General features: G+C 44.1%; 1 pseudogene across 1 annotated transcript; it reads left to right on the top strand.

Annotated features, from left to right (window-relative positions):
* Nucleotides 1-4,716: 4,716 nt before the first annotated feature.
* LOC308627659 (cytochrome c oxidase subunit 7B, mitochondrial-like) lies at nucleotides 4,717-4,958 on the top strand (annotated as a pseudogene). The gene has a single exon. The product of its transcript is annotated as a cytochrome c oxidase subunit 7B, mitochondrial-like (transcript).
* Nucleotides 4,959-13,433: the final 8,475 nt, after the last annotated feature.

Below are 13,433 nucleotides of genomic sequence, written 5' to 3'. Positions count from 1 at the left end.
GAATTGGCTAGGGCTAACTTGTCAATGGCTTCAGATGAGTCAGCTGAGTCCACGTGAAATCACCTGTTGAGAAATTCAGTTCCACATATTTAATAAACTGTGATCCCTGGCAAGCGCCTAGACTTAAAGCAAGTGTCTATTAATTACTGAGTGGCTAATAGTCATCCTTTACACCTTCAGTTATTTCCATTTTATAAAGCCCTCTAACCTACCTCGTTGAACCATCCTAACATCTTACAGCGTGAACACATTTACTTATTTTGCACACTTAAAACACACCATAAGGACAAAAAGAATTCACATCATTTCTACTGAAGTGTCTAGTACTTAAATGCCTTCAAACTTAAAAGGCAGGGACACCAGAGGCAGCACAGCACTGCACGTAGGATTCTAGACGCATCAATAGAACTGCTCTCATTAAGGTCTTCACCTGGGCTCCTTTTCCAAGGAGGGTTTCCACATCTAACTTAAGGTGGCTGTTCAGGGTTGCTCTGCCAAAGCACAGCCGTGATCAATTCTTCTCTTAATTTTGTCATTAACTTATGTTTTCCTTCTCTGCAAAGTCTCAGAACAAATAGATTCTGTTTGCATGAAAAATGCACCATGTTCCCAGGTACAAAGAGAAGTGTAAGTCTGCACAGCTGCACAAGGAAACTTAACCAAGATCCATTTCCAAGGCTTTGCCTGCATCAAAGGTCTTAGAGACCATTTGGGAAAATCTTTCTTTTCTTTGGTTAATCTTTTGAAATTCTTTCCCTTCCACTCCCAGAATTTTAAATTCCTTCATCAAACCAAGCACACACTTTTTAGTAATGGACTAGGAGTCAGAAGCCTGGGTTCTAATTTTAGATCTGCTACTAGCTGCTGCAGGGCTGTGGACAAAACGTTTGACCCCACCGAGACTCAGTTTTCCTATCAGCAAAATGGACCTGATGAGGAGATGAATTAGGTGGTCCCTAAAATTCTTTGGCTCTATGTAGTGGAGAAGGGGTATATGAAATTCTCCATCCAAATCCAGATACTGTAAAGCATCCTATTCTAATAAGGAGGACCTTACTCCCAAATATTTCCCTACTCTGGCAGCCATTTCAGGCTGAGATATTTGCACATGCAAGATTCTAAGAGTTGAGGAAGAGGAAAGTGATGGACTCAGAGCTGTTTCATAGCCTGAGGAAAGGTTTTTGGGTTTTTTTTTTTGTGGTACGCGGGCCTCTCACTGTCGCGGTCTCTCCCGTTGTGGAGCACAGGCTCCGGACGCGCAGGCTCAGCGGCCGTGGCTCACGGGCCCAGCCTCTCCGCGGCATGTGGGATCTTCCCGGACCGGGGCACGAACCCGTGTCCCCCGCATCGGCAGGCGGACTCTCAACCACTGCGCCACCAGGGAAGCCCAGGATAGGTTTTTAAGAGCTGCCATTTCACATGTTGTGCCGGAGTGGGGTGCTCCGTGCTACTGAGTCCTTATTCTTCTCAATCTTATTTCAAGAGAGAATGTTGAGGCTTATTCTGAACTGGAAACTCTGTTAGCCGGAGATGCAAATACAGCCGTGAATTAAAGCACCCTGGAGTCAGTGGTCGCTGACCAAGTGTATGAATATTTGGCTCTCTCTGCTGTTAATGGCAGATTGAAAGACAATGTGTGGAAATGGCTTCATTTTACTTTAAGGCTAAACTAATGTAGGTAATTAAGATTCACTGCCTGATTAACTTCAAATGGCTATACAGAGAGCAACATAATTCTGTTACTCTCTAAATATCAAGGTCTATCCATATAGTAAAAACGAAATTGTATATAATCAGAGGTCTGGTTATCCGTTCGTGTTTGATCCTTTATCATGCACATCCCTTTAGAATACTCATGCTGTGTCCTCTGTTTATGAAGGGTGGACAAGAGGGTCCCAGAGGTTAATGACTGTGCAGGTCTCCTAGCGAGCTGGTGACCAAGACAGGTCTCAAAGAAGCAGCCCTCATGGTAAATTAGTGCTCTTTCAAATTAGTCATTGCAAGGATTCATTTTTGTTAAGAGAAATTCTTTCTATTTTATGGTTCATGGTTCATTGAGCCGTCTGGGATCAAGGGCTTTGTGGACACTGGGCAGTGCTGGGGGCAGGGATGAAAGGAAAGAAGGGAGAGTCCTCGTTTTTCAAAGGGACTCAAGTGCCACTTATCTTTCATAATCTACCAACAAGGTGGGCTAACCCCCAGCCCCATCCCTCAGGAAAAGATGACTTCAAAAGACACACTTTAGGGCTTCCCTGGTGGCGCAGTGGTTGAGAGTCCGCCTGCCGATGCAGGGGACACGGGTTCGTGCCCCGGTCCGGGAAGATCCCACATGCCGCGGAGCGGCTGGGCCCGTGAGCCACGGCCGCTGAGCCTGCACGTCCGGAGCCTGTGCTCCATGGCGGGAGAGGCCACAACAGTGAGAGGCTCGCGTACTGCAAAAAAAAAAAAAAAAAAAAAGACACACTTTAGAAATAAACTAAGTCAGAAAGTGTGTTGCCCAGGGTTTATCAGGCTCTGAACAGTTTCTCACAGAAGGCACAATAAGCAGTGCCGCTTCCGGGATGCTGAGGGAGGCCTGGCTAGCCCGAGTGAAGTTCAAGCCTCCAGGGATGCAGAGGAGATTCCCAGAGGAACCAGGAGGGCAAAGGGCCAAGAAGTCAAGTACAAGCTGTGTCCTAAGGGCGCCCAGCATCAAGCTGAAGAAACTCACTTCAGCCACCAACCCTGAGAAGTGCGCTCCAGCCAATAAAAGGAAACAAAGTCCAGGTGCCAGAAGCCAGGCAGATCCTGGGGAATGTGAGAAATGTGAAAAAGACCAAGTTCATCACTGGGCCCAGGTCTGGAATATCCATGGTTTTTTGACAAGGCCCTTGGGGTTTGCCCCATAAATGAATGAATAGATGGACAGTGGCAGATTATCTGTGGGCATAGTGTTTCTTTTCCTTCTTTTTCAAGAGAATATGACGAATCATGTCACAATATTGGCAGGAACGAGAATCACTGTGGAACCCCTTGGGTGGCCTCTACTCAGAAGGGTGACCAGTAGGACCATCCTCTTGAGCGAGACGATCTGATGGGACCCTTTATGTTTTAAAGTTTTAAAGAGAAAAGCTCATCCCCAGTAAGGGAAAGGAAGGGGTGGATCTGGGTTCCTAAAGCAACGAAGGCTTGAACGTGTCTTGGCTCCGACACTGGAGGAGGTAGCAATGCTTGAAAGCTCACAGTTAACGGGTCGAGCTAAAACTGTCCGTATTCTGACCTGAGAGACCAGCATAGGAGCACCAGCAGTGGACCCAGTCTCTGACCTGGGTCAGCCTGTAGAGCCTCTCCTCCTGATAGCTCAAGGCTTCTGCTGGAGAGACCTGCTCGCTGCCCGCCTCCTTGCGACCCAGCATTCCTGACGTCCCATATCACCACTGGCCTGCCTCGGCCCAAGTCTTTGCTGAGTGCCCTTTCAATCAATGCCCTCTCCCCTAAGCACAGCAGTGGGGAGTGGGCAGCCCTAAACTGAAGACTCACTGCAGCAGAAAATGACGACAACGTCCTGGGTCTGCAGCCACTGTAGGAGGGGTACTTGGACCAGTTACTGTGCATGGATGCAACTCACCAAGGTCAACTCCTTCTCAGCCACCAGCACCTCTTTTGCCAACCGGAAATGAACAGTCCTCTCCTTCCACCCTTGGCTGCAAGACCCAGTACCGGGAGGAGGAAGATTCTATAGGGGAGGACTGAATACTTGTCAGGGCTTTTACTCGTTATTGATGGCTGGTGTGATGGGGACAGGGGAGAGAGTGAGCATTTGTATTCTAGAGACAGAATGGTCACAGCAAGCACACTCCATTACGATGCTGGGGGCATCCCTGTTTCAGAACGAACAAATTAATTAAAGGATGAATGGATTAATTATGCTTATAGGAGATTTGTCCTATTTTAAAGGCACCAGAAGGACACACCGGTCTTGACTTTAGCCATTCCTGTTTCTGCAAGAAGTGACTTTGCTATACACCTGAAACTAACATAACATTGTTAATCAACTATACTCCAATATAAAATAAAACTTTTTTTTTTTTTAAAGTGACTTTGGCACCACCAGCGACTGTCAGTCTTAACTATGACCTCAGAAAATTTTGATCAGATGCAAGTTAATTTGCTCTGAGCCATTCCCTAGGGACACAGAAGGTCAGACCTAGAGCCCAGCATCCCGATAAGAGGCTCCTATGAGCTCAGGACTCAAGGCTGAAAGCAGAGTTTGGTTACCGTTTGGAAAGGCATCTTGAGTGGAGAGTGTGTCCCGGCTTGGCCATTGGGAGACTCAAGTTCTAAAGCACAGCTCTACTTACAACCTGTGAGAACTCAACAGGAAAGTGGGAAAGATTTGTCTTTTGTGTTTTAATTCTCAAAACTTAGCCCAGTGTAGGAACTCAATAAAGCAAAGAGTGGGGAAGAGAGAGAGAGCCGGGGACAGAGGGAAAAATCTGCTGGCCTCCCTCATGAACTTTCTGTGGCGACCCCACAGGGAGAAGTGAGGAAGACGCTTTGTGAACTAAACACTGCTATGTAAGTTCAAAAGTTTTGTGGGATAAAAGTTAGCCTCTAATTGGAAGTTTAGCAAACAGTCTGACAGTCTCGTTTTCAGAACTCTTTGCAAGGGTACTTGACGTGAAGGTGCAAAAAACTAGCAGCTGCCGTTGCTGCACTGCTGTCTTCAGCTCCACAATGTTTCCTCTGTGGCCAAAAATGCACTAAGTTGCCTCTGAGTTCAGAGCATTCAGCAAACAATGGCAAGGCAGAGCCACCGGCAGCAGGCACCTGATTTCCATGACAAATATGGTAACGCTGTATTAGCTAATGGAGCCACTTTCTGTGCCGGATGGGCATAAACAGCAACACAAACTGGAACAGAATGGAACCTGTCCCCTGTTGGTAGAGTTGCCCCAAAGGGATGGAGAGATCAGTAATCATCCCTGCTGGTTTAATCCTGAATTGTTTCAAACCCAACTCATAACGGATGCCAAGTAAAAGCGCTGTGTACCCATTACAATATGGCATGATTGAAGATTTAAAAAATAAAAGTTTGACAGTCTCTTCTGGAAGGATCCACACAGGATTTTCCTGCATGGAACAAGACTCAGTTTACATAGCCCATGTGCTGGGTCACGGCCCCCCCTTCTTTGGAACATGAGGGGTTGATTCCCTTGGGTGTCCTGGGGCCAGGCTCTACTGAGAAGTAAACACCTTGGTGGTACCACATGTTCATGGGTCCCCGCTTATACTGTGTCAGGAATAAATGGAGCTGGTGGCACAGGAATGCCATCCAGGATGGGACTGTGACCAGGAGGGAGGGAAGGGGAAGATACGGGCTGGCAGTGGGTTGCGATACCAGGCCAGGGGTTACCCACGGCCAACTGCACTCGGGGCTTCAGTGCATCTTTAAAGAGAAACATGTTCTTAACCATTTGTTGGGTTTGGGGCAGTACAGTGGGGTAGACAAGAGAACAGGTTCTACAACCAGACTGCCTAAGTTCCAACCGCGGCTTTGTTTCTTTCTAGCTCTAAACCTGGATGGGTCTCGTAACTTCTCGATGGACACGGGGATGATGATAGTATCTGCCTTGTCAGCTTGTTGAGAAGGCCCTGGGGCTGGTCACAGCCCAGACCAAGTGCTTGGTCATTATTTGCTCTCCTGGAGACGCCTCCCAGGTGTGCCCAGGTCAAACACTTGAATCAAAATCGAATAATTATGGTAAAAGAGGCATTGGTCAAGCGATAGCCATGTTCACAAACAATGTCTCCTTCAGCCACATATATCTCAGTCTTCACCACACCACCACGAGGAAGGAGTATTTTGCTTGTCACAGACATGAAAACTGAGGTCATATCTGGTGTTCAAGGTGGCATCACTCATAAGCACACCAGTCTTGGGTCCACTCAGACCTGCTTCTTGGAAAACAGCACAAGCAAGGGCTGTGTTTGTCCACACAGATCTCATCACCACCAGAAGGATCTGTGCAGACAACATGGTAGTTTCTGAAGGAGACCTGAGTCTGACTTCAGCAGCAGGTGGGAAACAAAATACAGGTGGTCCTCTGTACCCACAGATGCTACACCATTTTATATAAGGGACTTGAGCATCCACAGATTTTGGGATCCTCGGGGATTCCTGAAACCAATGCTCCACAGACACTGAGGGACAAGTATGGTCAGTAGCTGCAGATGGAACATTCTCCCATAATCACAGAGGCAGGTCACAAGGCATGGAAGCTACAGGCAGGGACCTCTGAGGCAGAGGAATTTAAACTGTCGCTCCTTATCTTTAATGAAAGATAAAAGCTGAAAACTCAAAGATCCTCTGTTTAAAAATGCCCTTCAGACTTTGCCCAACTGAATGCGGAAAATACCCAGCTCAAAACCTTAGAAATATCTGGGGATGTCAGATTCTAGCTTTGGCTGAAAACCAGGTAAGGAGGGATCAGGTCTTTGAAGAAGGTCTGATGAAGTCTCTGAGCCCCAGGCCCACCAGAAGCCATGCCCAGCGAGGCTTCTCTCCCCCGTCCTAGATGAAATCGTCAGGGACGGCATCTGGAAGTCTGAGGAAGGGCAAGTACCGTGTAGCAAGGATTCATCCCTAAACCTAATCTGTGTTCCTCAACAAGTTCCCTGGAGAAGCTCTGTGCCGTGCCAAAGGGAGAAGATACTTTCATTCCATGTTTCATAGACTTGCTTCCTTGCTGATGCAGGAATACCACTCTCCTGGCTCCTAACTCTGCTGTATAGGCACAGATGATTATATGCTTTAATTTCATTTCTTTGAATAGGAAGAAGATGATCGCCAGGAATGTATATGAAGGTCTTATAACAAACAAAAGTAAGGGTTACGCAAAACTGTATAAAGAATGACGGTGATCACAGTTATAAAGATAAATGTTAGGAAGCAAAGGGAAGAAAACCTAGTTTTTAACGACAGAAGAATAATTAATAAACTGTGGCGGGGCTTCCCTGGTGGCGCAGTGGTTGAGAGTCTGCCTGCTGATGCAGGGGACGCGGGTTCGTGCCCCGGTCTGGGAGGATCCCACACGCCGCGGAGCGGCTGGGCCCATGAGCCATGGCCGCTGAGCCTGTGCATCTGGAGCCTGTGCTCTGCAGCGGGAGAGGCCACAACAGTGAGAGGCCCGTGTACCGCAAAAAATTTTTTTTAATTAATTAATTCATTAATTAAACTGTGGCTTATCTATATGATAGAGGTCTAGACGGCCATTAAAAGTCATTTTGCAATGAACTTTTTATGATGAAAGAAACTGTTTATGGGCTTCCCTGGTGGCGCAGTGGTTGAGAGTCCGCCTGCCAATGCAGGGGACACGGGTTCGTGCCCCGGTCTGGGAAGATCCCACATGCCGCAGAGCGGCTGGGCCCATGAGCCATGGCCGCTGGGCCTGTGCATCCGGAGCCTGTGCTCCGCAACGGGAGAGGCCACAACAGTGAGAGGCCCGCGTACCGCAAAAAAAATTAAATTAAATTAAAAATTAAAAAAAAAAGAAACTGTTTATGGATTAAGGCTGTGTGAAAATCACATACTGCCTGCCTGAAGGTAAGCTAGATGGATAGGTGGACATAGAGACAATGAGAAGGAAGGGGAAAGGAAGAAAGTTACAATATATAAACAGGATTTACCTCAGAGTGGGTACCCCAGTGATGAGCTTTATTTTCCTTTACTTTTATTTCTTTCGTTCTACCCTGCCTTGTTCTGAAAGTAACTTAAAGTTGTTTACAGCATACATACAAGATAAAATAAAATTTGAGAAAATGTAAGCAGATGAGGAATAAATATAAGAAAGATAAGCTATAGCCAGCAGGGTGGCTGGTATGTGGAATGAATTCCGTGAAGCCCTACACAGTAGACAGAGATCGACCACACATTCACCCCTAAGCTTTCTAGCCACCAACACAGAGAGGGAGACACAGTAGATGATGTGGCTTCTGCTTCATTTTGAGGACATAATGAAGCATTCGCAGGAAAATAAAGCAAAATGATTCCATTTAAGAAAACAGGAAAGAAAGTTCTCCCATGTTCTCTGCTCATCGGGACACTGTGGAAGGTGGTAAATAGTGGGGCAAAGTTTGTTGCCCTCTGTGACCCAGCGAGTCACCTTCAGGGAATCCAAGCAGCCTCTGTGTGAGTTGAAGACACAGTGGCAAAGTAAACATAACAGCTACAGTGGAGGGAGGGTTACTAATTCCAGGCTCTGTGCTGACTCCTGCAAACTATCTCATCTAATCCTCACACAGCCCTACACTGTATCATCATCATTCCTCATAGACCTGGAAACAGTTTAGAGAATAACTCAGACTCGATGAGCTGGCACATGGCAGGGCCAGAATTCAGCCTCTCCACACCCAACATGGTTCACCATCACGGCCTACTTCTTTTCAATCCAGAAAAAAATAAGCAGCGCTCCAGACAGGGCAATGGCACAATGCCAAAATGTAGTTCAGTGAAAAAAGCCCAACAGGGGATCGTTTTTCTCTTTTTTGTATTTCCAAGCTTTGGCCAATGATTAGGTTTACTTTTAAGTTGTCCACCCTTTTGGATTCCCTGCACCACTTCTCAAGCCCCTCTGACTTGCATTTCTTCCAACTGACTTTCAGAGTTCCGGAGGCATCCGTTTCTCTCTACCTGATGAAGGACCTCTCTCGGGATGCAGAGAATCACCTTGGTTGTAAATAACCTCCTCCTCATGTTGCAGCTTCTACAGTTCAAACGTTAAGCCCATCAGTGAACTATTTCTCTGAGGTGAGTCTTCAAGCTGAACTTAAATCAACTGTGAACACATCACTGAGCCCCTCCTTCACAGCCCTTCTTGTATCTCTTTGACTTCTCACCCCATCCTTTGGAGAGCATGTTCTATTAGACCCAACAGGTGGGAGAAGTAGGGAGACCCAGAAATTTAAAATGGTATTAAACTGACCCAAACAATATTTACTGGAACTGGTAATGTTGATTGGAAATAAGTGCCCTCATACATTCACATTTGGAATATAAACAAGAATAACCTTCATTCCTGAGGACAGTTTTATAAAGCATGCCAACAGCGTTGACAGTATACAGAGCCTTTGAACCAGAAATCCCACTTGAGTAGATTATGCTAAGGAGACAAGGGTAAATGAAGGCAAAATTTGGCTAGAAGGATGTTTCCTAGCACTGTTATAATAGGGCAAGCACGGAAGCCAAATGTCTACAAGTAAGAGTTTGTTTAAATAAATTGGGGTCTCCCTTTATAAACAAATAGCACGCATCCACATAAAAGCGATGTCGTAGAACGAACTACATTGACTTTAAAATTATTTTTGCTTCTGATGTATTTAAAATGAGGAAAGTGGGTAACAAAACAATTTGTGCCACATGATCTCGTTTTTCAAAGAAACACTGTAATACAAATGTGGGGGAAAAATCTAGGAAGATATAAAGATATACTGGAAAATGCTGATAGTAGTTATTTCTAGAGTTGTTATTACCAGTAGATTTTAATTTCTTCTCTTTGTATATAGGTTGTTTAAGCTAACCCATAGTGAAGATGAATTACTCTGTAAAAAAATGAAAAGGAATTTAAAAATGAAACAGGCAAAACATACCAAGGCTTCAGTTCTGCATTTCTGTTTATATACAACAAAAGAGCCAAGATATGGATTAAAAAACTGACAAAGCCAGGTCAGAATATGCTTCTGTGTTTGCCTCTGGCATTGCCGTGAGCGGAGCTAAAGATGTAACGACGCTTCACATCAGGTGGAGGTTGGCGGAAGACACCCATGTAAGTATGGCACTGTCTCTTGAGGGATGCCAACCCAGGGATGTCAGTAAAAGTAACCCAGAGCTTTCTCTCTCTAACGCTTTCAAGTTCAAACCAATTTTTATAATGTTCGTAAGAAATTTCCTTTCACCCAAACCCTCCCCATCTTTGATTTCACAAGCCCACACCTACCCCAATGGACCCGGCAGTGGTTTATTATAGCTTTCACAGAAGCAGAAAGCACTTGGTAATCAAAGATAATTTTGCTCCCACGTGAATAAACACAGTTCAGACTCGTCTGCCACTAAAAGTCCTCAAAGGAATAGAAGACATCAATGCATACGATTTTAGTTCTAAACTGTTTTTAAAGTATGTTCCAGCACACTTAACAGAGTGAGCTAATGTACATCAGCACTTCTTTTTCTTGAAAGCTGCTTCCGTGTGTGACTGAACAGAAAGATGCATCCTGGCCTTTCATCTAAAATAGCATCCGAGAAAGTGAATGTTTTCCTTTGCCCCTTTCCTTTTCCCTGGTTTGGGAAAACTTTCATTCTCTAACAAAAACTTACTAAGTTTCTGCTAGAAAACACAAATATGACCATGTTTCATTGCAATGGCTTTCAAACGGTACCCTGTACAAGCTCCTTTGCCTTGTTTCCGCTAGACCAACTGCCAAGCAAATTCTGGGCTTCCAGATAAAATGTCAAGGAGTTTCAAGGTTTAAAAATGTTAGAAGGCCACTCACCAAAGGGTGGTAGGGATACAAGGCCCCTCATGATGTAACCTTAGCTTGCCTCTCTCCATAGTTCCATGAATTACCTGGATGGTTTGCATGTCCAGTGTACACCTTGTTCTTTCATGCCTCAGTGGCTTCCCACACTCTGCTCTCTCTACTGGATCCACCTTCCTATCCTTGACTGCCTAGGAACTGCTGACACACTTGCTCAGACATCCCCTGCTTTGTGAAGCATTCAATGAACAAGGTCCTTTCCAACTTTCCCAGCAAGGTCAGCCCCTCCAATGTCAAGGCTACTTCCTGTACCTTAGAGATAATCCCATTGATTACATGGGTCACACTCAGCTAGAGTCATGTTTTACATGTATATCTTCTTTACCAGAAAGTAAGAGTTTTGAGACCAATGTCTAGGTCATACCTCTTTTTGATCCCAGAATTAGCATAGCACTCTTCTCAATAACTAAGGGCTCATAAAACTTAGTTGATCTAGACCAAAAGGCTATGTTGGGTCATCAGAGAGAGTGAAGAAAAAGGGAAAAGGGAAGTGGGGGGAGGAAGAGAAGATGGAGAAAGTGGAAGATACAGGAGAGGAGGGAGAGAGAAAGAGGGGAGTATGGGGTGAAATACTCAAGAATGTGATGGTTTCAGAATCTTGAAATCTGGCTTTTTGTGTGGCCAGAATTTTCTTACCGTATTACGTTTGTTGTTTAATTGATGTCAAGAGAAGGTGAGCAAATAGGTGGTAATATTAAACTTTGTGTGTTTCCAGGAGAAAGTGCAGTGTTGGGGAATCTGTAGGTACATATTGGGACAGGAAGATGCTCTTAAATGTGTGTTTTAACAACTTATGCTTGAGAAATGATTATTAGACATCTAAATATCTTTCATATATCTTTGTCCACTTTGCCTTTAAAATCCTCCATGACAACATATCTCTAAGCATGTTCCATGGACTAGGTGGTGGGTGAGAAAAAGATCAAATAATTTCCGGCTTAAAAACATTTAGGAAATGTTAAGTTAAATTAAAAAAATTGTTTGTCTGCAAGACTACCCAGATCTTTAAAATACTGTTACACATTTTGAATCTCTAAGAGTACTCAGAATTTCTCAAGTTCAGTTGACCACAGAATCTCTTTTTTGATAGTGCATCCCCTAGGTCTAAAACACACCTTAGAAAATGAAGTCCTACATAGTAAGTAGGGTAGATATCATTCCTTGCCATTTATAAAGGGCACCGATACTAAAGAAAGTGATATCCTCAAGAGCATATGGCAAGTAAGAGTGAGGATTTCAAGCCACGTACCAGAGACATTAGTTCACTGTGATTCCTAATCACTTTGAATATAATGCAATTTAGATTTTGGGAATGTTTATTTTGGCCTGAATCAAATTTCATACTTCAGGATTAGGTGTGGAACTTTTAGACCCCCAAGGCTTTATCTATGGAGTCCCACATGCACAGGTAGTCCTGAAACAGGCTTAATATAATGGGAGTTTTAAAGCCAGAGCCCAGGACTTCCCTGGTGGTCTAGTGGTTAAGACTCCACACTCCCAGTGCAGGGGCCATGGGTTTGATCCCTAGTCAGGGAACTAAGATCCCATGTATCACACGGCACGGCAAAAAGAAAACAAAAAAGCAAAGCCAGAGCCAAGCCCTGAGGCTTGGTCATTAAGCATAGATGGAGAAGCTACAGTGATCTCCCCCCACATACAAGCCACTGTTAAAATGTACATTTGGATAGATTTTCATGGAAATAAGCAGTAATTTCCTAGTACTTAGACATTGACATAGATAATAGACTAACAAAACAGATCTGAAAGAAGACAGATATTCACACTGCTATTCAAATTGACTTCTTTTGTCCATCAATATCACTGGAAATAAAATTTTCTGGTCACAATCTTTCTCTTATAAGAATAATGTCATAAAACAGAAGCTACTAAAATGTATAACCTTCTTTTTAGCCTTACACTAAAACCACTATAGATTTTCACCACCAAATCATTCTAGATTCATATAATCCATTTTCCACTTCAAGGCACATCCTAAGGATCATCACTGTCAGAATCAGACATTGTTTCAAGAAAAGCATCAGAGCAGAGATGAAAAGACTGGCTCTGTTGTCAACTAGTTTATGACCTTAAGTAAGTCATTTGCTCCCCCTAAACTTTGTTGCTATAATCCTGTGCCATCTCAGGGGTGGCCATTAGCCACAGTTGACAACTCTGCCCCAGAAATGCAGTTAGCCCTCACTGAAGTATGCTGTAAATATAAAATACTCAATAATAAAATTGAGTATAAAATACTCAATTTCAGATACTTAAAATGAGAAAAAGAATATGAGTATCTCAATACATTTGATATTGAATTCACATTGAAATGATACTATTCCCGAAGTATTGAGTTGATTAAAATATATAATTAATTTCACTTATTTCTTTTTACTGTATTTTTTTAATGTGGCTATTAGAAAATTTAAAATTACCATTGTGACTCACTTTATATTTATATGGACAGCCTTGATCTGATCTGTCAAATGAGGTCGCGGTTTCAGATCACTGCAGAGTTACCTTGCGGCCCTGAACTTTTAAGATGGAACATTTAATAGCGAATAGAGCCTGGGAATATGTGAGGTATAAACGCTGACTGAAAGAACCAGCAAGACCATGTTCCAGAGGAGGCTCTGAGCGTGAAGAAATACAGAGGAAACACTGGGTGTGCAGAAGGGGAATGGCAAGGGGAGAAGCCACTAGGGGGAGGGGGAAGGGATCAACAGAAGTAGCAAAACTTCTCTCAGGATGTTGTCAAGGGTGGATATTGATAGATTCAGCAAGTTTTATTTCCCTTGGTTTGTGCCTTACTTCCTCAAACTGGTAAACACTGGTTGGAAGTTACTGAGAAGGGCCATGTCCAC

Source organism: Mesoplodon bidens, assembly GCF_964165515.1.
Source record: "Mesoplodon bidens genome assembly, chromosome: 14".
NCBI lineage: Eukaryota > Metazoa > Chordata > Mammalia > Artiodactyla > Ziphiidae > Mesoplodon > Mesoplodon bidens.
The sequence above is the reverse complement of the archived record's forward strand: the minus strand, read 5'-3'. Positions and strand labels throughout refer to the sequence as shown.